Genomic DNA, 11899 nt, shown 5'->3' with positions numbered 1-11899 from the left:
GGGGGAGCGCACGCGGCTTGCCGCAATGCCGCCGCCCCAGCAGACGCCGGAGGAGGCTGCCCTGGCAGCATACCAGGCAGCGTTCGGGTGGGCTGGCCCTGCTCCGGTCTTCATCGACCTCACCGACAACGGCGGCGTCGAGGGCAAGGGCAAAGGCAAGGCCGACGACGTCTAGGGCAGCAGGCGGGGCGGCAGCAGGCGGGCGCAGCCTTTTTTAAACATTTTATTTAATGTTTATTAAATTTAGGTGGACTTTGGCCGGCGTTTAACCGGCCACTTTATGTTTAATTATGTTTATTTCGTGTAACTTGTTTTTTCTCCCACGGCGGCACATTTGGGTCGGTCTCCCCGTTGGGTGGTCAAGCCGACTCATTTCAAAATGGGGACGCGCACGTCCGCCTGGCCGACCCAAATGAACAAAAAGCGGACAAAGTGTGCATCCGTTTGGGTCGCCCGTTGGAGTTGCTCTCAGTGCCCTTTTGTAAAGAAAAAAGTCAAAGTCGCCGGCGACACACACAAGTTCACCGATAGATACGTGTCGCGCCCGCGCCCGTCAATGGCGGCAACGAGTGCAGCAGCGGGGAGCAGCGAGCATGGCGAGCGCATGGGACAGCCTGTCGAGCAGCCTGTGGGGTGCCCTGGGGCAAGCCTCCACCATGGCGCAGCTGGTGGGCGTCGACGCGCCCGGGCTGGTCTCCATGGTCGTGCAGGCCGCCCTGGTGGCGCGCCGCCACCGGGATGCCTGTGTGCGGCTCGCGCAGCACGTGGAGCTCGTCGGCGGCCTGCTCGGGGAGCTGGAGCTCGAGGATCTGATGCGGCGGGAGGCCACCAGGCGGCCGTTGGAGCAGCTCGGCAGCGCTCTGCGGCGGTGCTACGCGCTCGTGACCGCGTGCCAGGACTGCGGCTACCTCCGCCGCCTGCTCCTGGGAGCCCGGATGGCCGACGAGCTCCGCGCCGCACAGCACGAGATCGACATGTTCATCCGCCTCATCCCGCTCATCGCCCTCGTCGACAATTCTACTGCAGATAGTCGCCGTGTCAAGGTTAGTACTAGTATCAAAACTGATTTCAGAGCTGATATCAAAACTGAAACCTCACTGGTTGAGGATTACTGATTTTAGAGCGATTTTACTTAAATTCGGTTGAACTGATCTATTCAAGTGACTGTCTGAATTGGGGTCCAATTGCAGATTGTTAATTGCCGTTAAACAATTCGATATGAATTTTACAATAAGTAATTAATCGTGGACCAATAGGATTGGAGATTGGGGGAGTGAGGGGTTACAACTAACCTCAATCATACAATATGTGCTGTTTTTTTTAGAGAGAATCAATATGTACTGGTTTGTTGTACATCAATAACGATGATATTTGATATTGTCTAGCAGGCTGATGAGGGGGTGCTCACTGTAGTCACAGATAGTTCAAATCGTCACATCAGGTCAGCTTTTTACAGTATGCACGCCTCGTCGATGAATTTGTTTGACTTGAGATACAAAATGATTTGTCATATTCCTAGCATCTTTGTCAATATAAGCACGATTTTTCCTTGTTAAGTTGAGTTAATGTCATGTTCAAGTTATGTATCCATGCCATAAGTTCAGTTATACAGACTCAAATGCATGAAGTTTCCCACTTCTTATGACTCTGTTGAAACCAAAGATGGGTGGCACAATAATGATGAGATTTTCCTACATTTAGGCTTCCAACAAAACCTTTGGAGTTCACCAAAATACACATTCAAGGAGCTACTGAACTCTGCGATGTTGGAGAACAACAATTTGTAGGTAAGCACTTACTTTTGTGAATTTCCTAATGCGCTTAATAATGGACTCAGATATGGAAAGTAATAGACTGAAGTTTCATGTCAATGTTATATGCTTCAAATATTTTGGATTGCTTCATTGTCTCCAAATGAATGATTTTGATATTACTTTTGTTACACATGCATAGTTTTTCATGAATAAATATTGTGTCACCACATAGAATTTAACTGTAGTAAAATAAGTTAATAGCACGTCATGAAAGAGCACTAGCTAGTGGAAGCAATCATACATGTATGATATTACCTCCGTCCAAAATTACTTGTCTTAGATTTGTTTAGATATGGATATATCTAACATTAAAACGTGTCTAGATATAGACAAATCTAAGACAAATAATTTGGGACGGAGGGAGTACAATATAAGAACTTCAAACTACCGATAGTATAGCTCTTGAGAAGTTCCTTTAGCACATACTTACTCCATTATCAACCACATGAAACACAAACAAACTGGAGCATTTTTCTAAAAAAAATTATACTTTTAATACTGTCAGTGTTCGTTAAATTCCCATTGGTGACAAGGGTAGATTATCTGTGAGTCAGGAAAAGTTGATGTTCGAGAGCAGAGTATCGTTGACATTGAAGAACTTGTGGAGCTTTGTACCCGTATGGAAGAGGCTTGCGCGGGATTCACAAGGTTCGATTTCTGTCAGATCTTGGATGCTACAGAGAATTTCTCAGAGAAGATGATAATTGGATGGGGAGGATTTGGGAGGGTGTACAAGGTAAGCCAACATAGAAACAAGTTAACAAAGTGAATGCATATCCCCCTTGTCTTCCTAAAAGCGTGGATGTCTGCTTAGAGAAAGTTAATTTTAACCCCCTTAGTAAAAATTGCAGGGCCGGTTGCCTGGTGGACATCAAAAGAGCTGATGAGCACGCAGCAATGGTTGAAGTCAACAGTGAATTGCATCTTGCAAAGCTTCAGCATGCCAATGTGATTAGGTTATTGGGGTGGTGCATCCATGGGAAAGAAAGGATTCTAGTGTATGAGTTCATGCAAAATGGTTCCTTGGATCGTTACCTATGTGGTAAGTTTTCCCTACTGTAAGTTTTTTCATGTTCTGTTGTTCCTATTTTCTACTGCATCCAGGGATAGGGGCCTTGGAATCTTTGCAAGCTTGATCTTTAGGTTTCTGAGATCATACATGGCAAATCGAAACTGACACTTAGTTGCTATGTTCAATTTTCAGAATAAACAGACATCCTCAACTTGACAAGCAGCAACTAAGATCTGTAGGTGCACACACACTACAAACACATCAGGATCTCCAAATAAACGCTGTTCTGGATTGAAAAAAGACCTTGATGCACCTGAACATCCATGCTCAGGTAAGAACTCTGAACTGAAGGTGGTCCTCTTTGTGTGTGTGTGTGTGTGCCATAGAACTCTGAACTCTGAACTGAAGCAGAGAGACATAGTAATCAGAAGCCATTAGTGCTAGTTGGAAAGATTCATCTTATACTCGGAATTCATTAGTGCGCGTTTTAGCCATGCCCGGGCCGACTCGGATTCAAAAACCAAAGTGCCTGGGACGACTTCGACTCGGATTCAAATTGCTTGCCGCCACTTCTTTCTCTCCCGCGTTCTTATTTTCTTGATCGCCCCGTTTCCCCCAAATCACGATCCATCTGACCTCGCCCACCGATCAGCCTCCCTCGATCCATCTTCCTCTCTCTCCCAACGCCGGGTCGTTGCTCCTCGATCAACTCCGCGGCCGCGACCATGGCCGGCACCACGGTGCTCCCGCCGTCTCTGCTCCCGCGCCGTACCGCCGCCGCCTCCGCCGACCTGCACTCCTGCTCCTCCCGCGTGCGCATGAACCCCGCCTTGATGGCCAACCCCGCGGCTGCCAAGAAGCCAAAGCGCCCCGGATCCGTGCGCGGCCAGCAACCGCCGCCGGCGAAGCGCGTACGCGGTGCCTGCTCCGGGGGCGAGCTCCATGTCGCCGTCCCCGCCAACATCAAGAACGGCAGCAAGCTTCCGTCTCCCAGCAGCGGCAAGGATCCGCTCCACTCCTCCGCAATCAAGAACCAGGTCGCCGAATCTCCGGAGAGCGCGACACAACCGAAGCCGCAGATGAGCATGCGTCAACTGATCGAGAAAGCTCGCCTCACCATGGCTCGCCTCGACAAGGCTCGCTCTGCCTCCAAAGAAGAGGCCAGCCGTCGGCAGGAGATCGAGCGCAGCAGAGCAGAGGCCCGGCGAAAGGTGGAGCAGATGGTGGACACCGTGCAGTTCAACGACCCCTGGATCCATCACTCCGACGTGACCAAGTCCCCTGAGGAGCTGCTCAAAGCAAGACAGCACGCATGGCGTTATCAAGCTCACCTCCTCGAGATGGCTCGTCGACGGGACTTTGCTCAAGCGATGCAAATCCACGGATGAGCGCTCGGGTGATCCAAGCAGAGGAAGAAATTGCATCAGAGGAAGCAAGGCAGAGGAACCAATTCCTTTCTTGAGTCCGTGTGGGTGAGTTAAGCTAGTCCTTCCTAAACCATTCACACATGAGTTTCATTTAATCTTTGCATCTCTAGGTTCTGCACTTAATCACCAAGATTTCTAGTGTTCTTTCAATCCCTTTCAGTCATTAGTAATTTTACAAGAGTGTCAGCAGAGTCTCCATCTAGCTAGGCAGCAAAAACCTTGTTAAGATGTGTACGGCATAGTTACACTACATCCACACCTGGTCCTAAGTAAGGGTTTAAGTAAATAAAGGGCATTTTCAATAAATCAAAGTAAAGCAGATGAGCCTAAAAAGGAAGCTCATGTACTGCAATTCCGGCATGAGACAGAGCGTAAAACGCACTCGCCGCAAAATCCAAAACGCCCGTTTGCTACCCGGCTTGTAGCAGGAAAAAAGGAGTAGAATTGAACTTGTCGATACACACAGTAATCATGTGAGCTGCCTAGCGTCTGGAGACTATGCTGACCCTCCTGTAAAATTAATCTTGGCTGACTTGGATTCTTAGGCATTGGCGTCGTGGTGAGTTAAAGTTGCAGTTTCTGACGAGTAGCATTGGTTGGTGAACTCCTGTGTGTATGTGTGAGTGAAGCTTTGAGCTAAGCAAGTCCTTGATGTACCGACTATCAAGTCATACTGTAATCAATTTTGGATATGAATGAGAAAATTGTTGGTTTGAATTTTGCAGAGAATTTGAGTAATCTTTTCGTATCTATTGATTCTTCTATGCTTCTGTGGCTTCTTAAAGCATTCTGCTGCTCTAGTCGGAAAAGTGTGTACTGAGGCACAGATCCAATGGATTCATCTCTGATTTCACAATACTTCGTTTGAGTGGTGATGCACATAACCATGTTCGGAAAAGAGTAACTAGTCAAGAATGTGAAAAAGGTGGCATCATATTGCAGCCATCTGTCAAACTCTACACCATCCTTGAAGAAGGTCTCTCGTTCAGTCGCTTGGTGTTCCTTTGGCTCTACAACATTGCCTGTCACTGCTGCTTCACCTAGCATGAAGAAGGTGACTCCAGTTTCAACTCTGCGTGCTCGAAGGCGTTGCTCAAGCGATGCAAATCCACAGGTGTGTGCTCAAGTGATCGAAGCAGAGGAAGAAATCATCAGCGGTGCAGGCTTGCATCAGAGGAAGCAGAGCAGAGGAAGCAGTGGTATTTCTTACCTAGCTGAGAAAAGCAGAGGATAAGCTACAAGTTGTCAGCTATGTAACCTAGTACTTAGTTGCAAGTGTGTAGGAGTATTTCACCGGCATGTTTTCCACTAGTGCGAGTGAGATTCCTAATTTAGCCATTAATTAGTGTGCATTGTGATCACAATTGATCAATCAATGCAAGGGATTTGTTTTAAGCATTTTAGGTCTGATGTATGCAAGCAGCACCAAATCTCTTTCTGTTGTATGTTCCCACCAAGAAGATTACTTCTGTGCTTGAACTACTATTCCAGATGACTGCTATGTTCCAGGAGAAGAACAGATATGTGTGCTTGCTGAACTCCTGAATCCTGATGCAGAATTTACTTGTCGCATCGACAATGCAGAATTTAGATGTCGCGCCAAAAAGCCTGTTTTCTGAACTCCTGAATCCTGATGCGTGCATTGCATCATTGCTGCCAACAGCTCATGTGTACTTGCTGTCTGAATTTTGCAGCTGCTGCATATTTCCTTCAGTACAGTTGGTGTCAATGCCAGACCAGTTTCATGTCACACTACAGAGAAAATCAATACTTGACAACAATGGCGTTTACTTCATTTAATTAACATATTCATTGACATGGATCCACTGAGTTAAGGGAATTACAATGCATGATACATCATCTGAATTCATACTACACAGCTTCATTCAAAATCAACTCAACTAGAATGAGAAACGTTGGCAACATCCACAGGTATTGCAATTCTTCCTCCTCCTCTGTACCTTCAGCGTCATCCGCAGCTTCTTGGCTTCCTCCTGAAGAGAAATTAGGAGTGCACATTTTGACACGCTGGGAAATGAAAAATTAGCTCTTCTCTGTAATACCCTCGGCCTCGGGTGACCAATTATTTTTCCTCTGTAAAGGCCATTACTTTGTTTGCATCTTGCGTCCTAATAAAGGGGCTTGTGTGTCAAGATGATGCAGACACAAAACAGTCCTGTTTCTGGTTGTCTGGCTTGTAGCAGCTCTGAACTTCAGGGTTAATATTGTTATTTCCTTCCCTAAATAGCACTTGTCATTAGCAGTTAAACGAACTACCAGTTAAAAACATAGTATGATCAATTTGAACGGTCAAAACTTGGCCAGCGACACCATCATCAATCTTTGCCTCCATTAGGCCATCACCAGTCATTTGTCTCCAATTCTCAAGGCAAAACTTCCGGCATGCCATTCAGAATACTAGCCATCGCGGACGTATGGGACTAGTAGTTCTCCATGTCACTATACAAACAAGCCCATTCTTCATTTCATTTTTCTTTCTTTCATCTGTGTTCTTTGCTTCATCACAAGTGGTTTGATCCGAAAAAAACTATTGGTCTTATTTTCTACAACATGCAGAATAGTGATCTCAGAATCTCACCTGGATCAATCAAGTTTCTGAGATCATGGATGGCAAACCAAAACTTGAGAACCATCAAACTCAACTGGACAAGCAGCGATCACAGAGTTGAAGAGTTAAGACTGTAGTTGCACCTTGCACATACATACAAAAGATTGCATCAGTATTCATTATGTACATGTGTTTACCATCCCCAATAGAAATCAGAAACCATTATTCCGAAAATTGCAACCTGTCATTTTAGATTATCTTTCCTCGAAGATTAACAGGGTCATAGGCATTTCACCATTTTTCTAATTTTAGCACACCGCAAAAGTGAACGCAATGCTACAAGCAGGTGGTATAGATTTCTTATACTGGCAGCATGGCTTTATGCAAGCAAAACTCAACCGATGCAATGTATCAACTACCCAACCAAATGCATCGGAAACTTGATACATTACAGGGAGAAATTTGCGCTTCTACTCATTAGATCTTAGTACAAAGGAAAAAGGGAACTACATGTGGGGATTTCCTTTTCGATACGAGTTCTACTTGCGGTGAGCTTTTCTCCATCTATATGTGCAGGGACGGTTCTGAAATAAGCCATACGAGATACAACAACAGTACAAGCAATCAGATAATGCTGCACGATTCAGAATCTTTTGATGCCAACCGAGGGGATACTGTTGGTGATCTTGTACGAGATGTAAGTGAACACTTGGTGGCTTGCACTAATACTTAAGCCATATCTATGAACTTGGATTCACACTGCAGTTCCATTAACATCAAATGCACTCCCCCGCAAAAAAACAAACAAACATCAAATGCACTGAAAAATATTTCAGGCCTGGTGTATGTGGAAGTGTTGAGTATATTGATTATTAGGAAAGACTAGATAGACTAGGATTAGTTCTGGCTTGTCTTGTACTCCAAGTTAATCATTGTACTCCTATATATATGCCCATGAGCCTCAAGCAATACAACGACTATTCCATCAATTCCCTCTCTCCCTTCCAACATGGTATCTATCGCAAGTCGATCCTAAACCCTAGCCGCCGCCGCTTCCGCACTTGCGCGCCGCCCCCGGGGCTGCCCTAAAGAGTATTTTTCCCGATCCTTTGATCCAGGTTTTTCTCTCTCGCCGGTCGTGTCACGCCCAATATGTGACCCTATCCAAAAGGAACTTAAAGGTCCACCAAGGATAGACCCGCATATTGAGACGCTTTTGCAAGGTGGATATCATTACATCAACATTACATAATAGATGGGGATACATACATAAGGCATACAATGCCACACGAATACAACATTACAATACATAAGAGCATCATTCGACTACGGATGAAACACAAACAGAAACTCAAACGACATCCACCCTGCTAGCCCAGGCTGCCGACCTGGAACCTATCCCCTGACTGAAGCAGAAGAAGAACTCAACGCAAGCAAGCATCGCTCTCGCGTCATGATCATCGCACAACCTGTACCTGCAACTGTTGTTGTAGTAATCTGTGAGCCACAAGGACTCAGCAATCCCATTACCATGGGTATCAAGACTAGCAAAGCTTAATAGGAAAGGAAGGGGTAAAGTGGTGAGGCTGCAGCAGCGACTAAGCATATATGGTGGCTAACATACGCAAATAAGAGCGAGAAGAGAGCAAAAGGAACGGTCGTCAACTAGTAATGATCAAGAAGTGATCCTGAACTCCTACTTACGTCAAACATAACCCAGAAACCGTGTTCACTTCCCGGACTCCGCCGAGAAGAGACCATCATGGCTACACACGCGGTTGATGCGTTTTAATTCGGATCTGGTGTCAAGTTATCTACAACCGGACATTAACAAATTCCTATCTGCCTATAACCGCAGGCACGGCTTTCGAAAGATTATACCCTGCAGGGGTGTCCCAACTTAGCCCATGACAAGCTCTCGCGATCAACGAAGGAATAGACCTTCTCCCAGGAAGACCCGATCAGACTCGGAATCCTGGTTTACAAGACATTTCGACAATGGTAAAACAAGACCAGCAAAGCCGCCCGATGCGCCGACAATCCCGATAGGAGCTGCACATATCTCGTTCTCAGGGCAACACCGGATAAGTCAAGCTACGAGTAAAACCAGCCCTCGAGTTGCCCCGAGGTGGCCCCGCAGGTTGCTCGGTTCGGACCAACACTTAGACAAGCACTGGCCCGAGGGGGCTAAAATAAAGATGACCCTCGGGTTGGCCGACCCAAGGAAAAGGGTAGGTGGTGGTGAGGCAAATGGTAAAACCAAGGTTGGGCCTTGCTGGAGGAGTTTTATTCAAAGCGAACTGTCAAGGGGGTCCCATAAATCACCCGACCGCGTAAGGAACGCAAAATCCGGGAACATAACACTGGTATGACAGAAACTAGGGCAGCAAGAGTGGAACAAAACACTAGGCAAAAGGCCGAGTCTTCCACCCTTTACCAAGTATATAGATGCATTAATAATATAAGAGATATTGTGATATCCCAACCAAAATCCTGTTCACCATGGGGCAATCTTCAACTTCACCTGCAACTAGCAACGCTATAAGAGGGGCTGAGCAAAAGCCGTAACATAGCCAAACAACGGTTTGCATAGGAAAGGTGTCAAAGGTTAGAGGTTCATGGCAATTTGGGATGGCTTGATAAACAGGTAATAGGTAGCGCAGCATAGCGATAGAACGAAGCAACTAGCATAGCAATGATAGTAGTGAGATCCAGGGTAGCGGTCATCTTGCCTGAAATCCCGCAAGGAAGAAGAACGAGTCCATGAAAAAGACGAACAGATGAAGCCGAACCAAGCGTAGATGAACGAATCCTCACGATCGCAACGAAACGGGAACTATCGAAAGGAAGCACACAACATAGTAAACACACCACACATGAACAAGGCATGATGCACGAACAAGCATGATGCAAGACAAGACTACATGAAGCTACTCATGGCAAGAGATGATGCAAACAAGAGCAACACATCAAAGCAAGTTTAAATGAGGCCGGGAACAACATATAACAATTTCGGTAAGTCCTCATATGCATATTTCGAAATTGGTCCAGATCTGAATAAACCTTATGTTTAAGTTGTTAAACAGCAAGTTAAGATGCACAAAGATGATCTACACGAGATTCTAGTCAAGTTACATATAAAGTTCATTTAGTTCGGAGCTACGGTCTAGAAGATGAGCAAAACAAGTTAAACATGGCATTGATGCAAAATGCACCCAAACATCAAGCAAACACCTCAAAACAAGGAAGCAACATGATAATATGAAGCTACATGCAATTCTAAGCAAGTTTCATATAGAGCACACTCAAAACGGAGCAACGGTTCAACACATGCACTCTATACAAGTTTAAAGGACAAGCTGTCCAAAACAGCAACTAGGCATATTGCAAGCATCAAAACAATATGCTACAGGACCTTAACATGAAAACAAAAGGCATGGGCATGATGTACAGGTAAAGCATAACAAAACATGAACACTGAGCTATCTTCAGAAATCACTAGAACATGCTCAAACACACATGGTAAGATTGCAAGTTATAACAATTTTAGACTTGCAGAAAATAACATCACGATGCAATGTTTAGAGCTATCAAACAACATGTTACAGGAACTTATAATATCAAAACAATACATGGAATGATTCTACTATTTGCATAGATCAAAAGTCCCTTACTGACCATAAGCCAAAAAGGACCAGAAAATATGATGGCACCCACGTAAACATGGCAAGTTATAATACAGATTCATACATGGCAGGAATATAATTATGAAGGCATGTAGATGAGCTTGTGCAACTCATTACAAAGAAATACATGGCATGGCAAGGCAACCAACAGTAAGAAGGCATGTTTGTGAAGCTAAGCATGGCAATAGCAAGGTCATAGGGTGCATGGATCACTAGCAAAACACATGGGAACAAGTGAACTTAATGTTATCAGGCTGACAACAACATTATGAAGCAACTTTGGAGCAAGATATGAACAATCTACAGCAAGCTATAAATGCTACCAGGGGCATGAATGGATAGAGGATGACATGTAGATCAAAACATGTTTATAAAACATCTCCAGATTATGCATAGAATGACTAGTAGCAACATGTTTATATAGCATCACGAAATAACAGATTCAGCCTAGCAAAACAGCAACATCATGAACTCTACTTAACAAGCTCGATTCACTCACCACAAGTCATTGCATGACAAGATAAGCATAGCATCATCAAGAAGACATGTTTATGTAACCAACCAAGGCAAGAACAAGTCCATAGCATGCAAGGATCAACTATAGCAACCTTGGCAAAATTGAATAACATGTAAACAATCTGCCAGGAAACATTTTGAAACAAAAGTAGAGCACTCAAATGACATGCTAGACTACTCCATAATTGCAACAAAGGGCATGAATAGATAGACAATAACCACATGTTCAAAACATCCTTACTGAAGTATCTCAAAATATGCATGGATCTCTCTGTAGCAACATGTTTACATGGCATCAAAATAACAGCAGAACAGGGACTAAAATCAGCAACATCACGATGCCTAGTTTGCATGCTTGTGCTAGTCACCACATTGAACACAAAAATGCATGGCATACACCACTGTAAAGAAGACATAGCATAGATCAAAACACATGTAGACATCAACCTCATAGGATGCACACATCAATCATGGCAAAAATGACAAAAGAGCTCGTTCTGATAACAGACAGCAGAAAACATTATGAAGCACTCTTGGGACGATGATTCGGGCATCGAGATGACCTCAAATGAATATGATGCAATGAAATGAAATTATGTACTCATTGAGACGAACAATTTGACATATTACACGCAAGAAACGGAGCTACGGATGCAGAGATATGATGGCATGAACATGGCATGAAAATGTGCAAAATCTGGGACTTAGAGAAATATAGACCTCGGGGGGAAAATCAACGCGGCACGGGAACCGAGGCTCGCCGGAGCTCGTCGCCGGAGACGAGGAGGAAGATGTCGGGGAGGCTCGGGGAGGCGGCCCCGGCCCGGATCTCGCCGGATCCGGCCGGTGGCGAGCAGGGACGGCGGCGGAGGGAG

General features: G+C 45.1%; 1 pseudogene; it reads left to right on the top strand.

Annotated features, from left to right (window-relative positions):
* The first annotated feature begins 593 nt into the window (after positions 1-593).
* LOC119341803 lies at positions 594-3233 on the top strand (annotated as a pseudogene).
* Positions 3234-11899: the final 8666 nt, after the last annotated feature.

Source organism: Triticum dicoccoides, chromosome 7B (genome assembly GCF_002162155.2).
Source record: "Triticum dicoccoides isolate Atlit2015 ecotype Zavitan chromosome 7B, WEW_v2.0, whole genome shotgun sequence".
Taxonomy (NCBI): domain Eukaryota; kingdom Viridiplantae; phylum Streptophyta; class Magnoliopsida; order Poales; family Poaceae; genus Triticum; species Triticum dicoccoides.
Note: the sequence above shows the minus strand (reverse complement) of the source record. Positions and strands in the feature narration are given on the sequence as shown.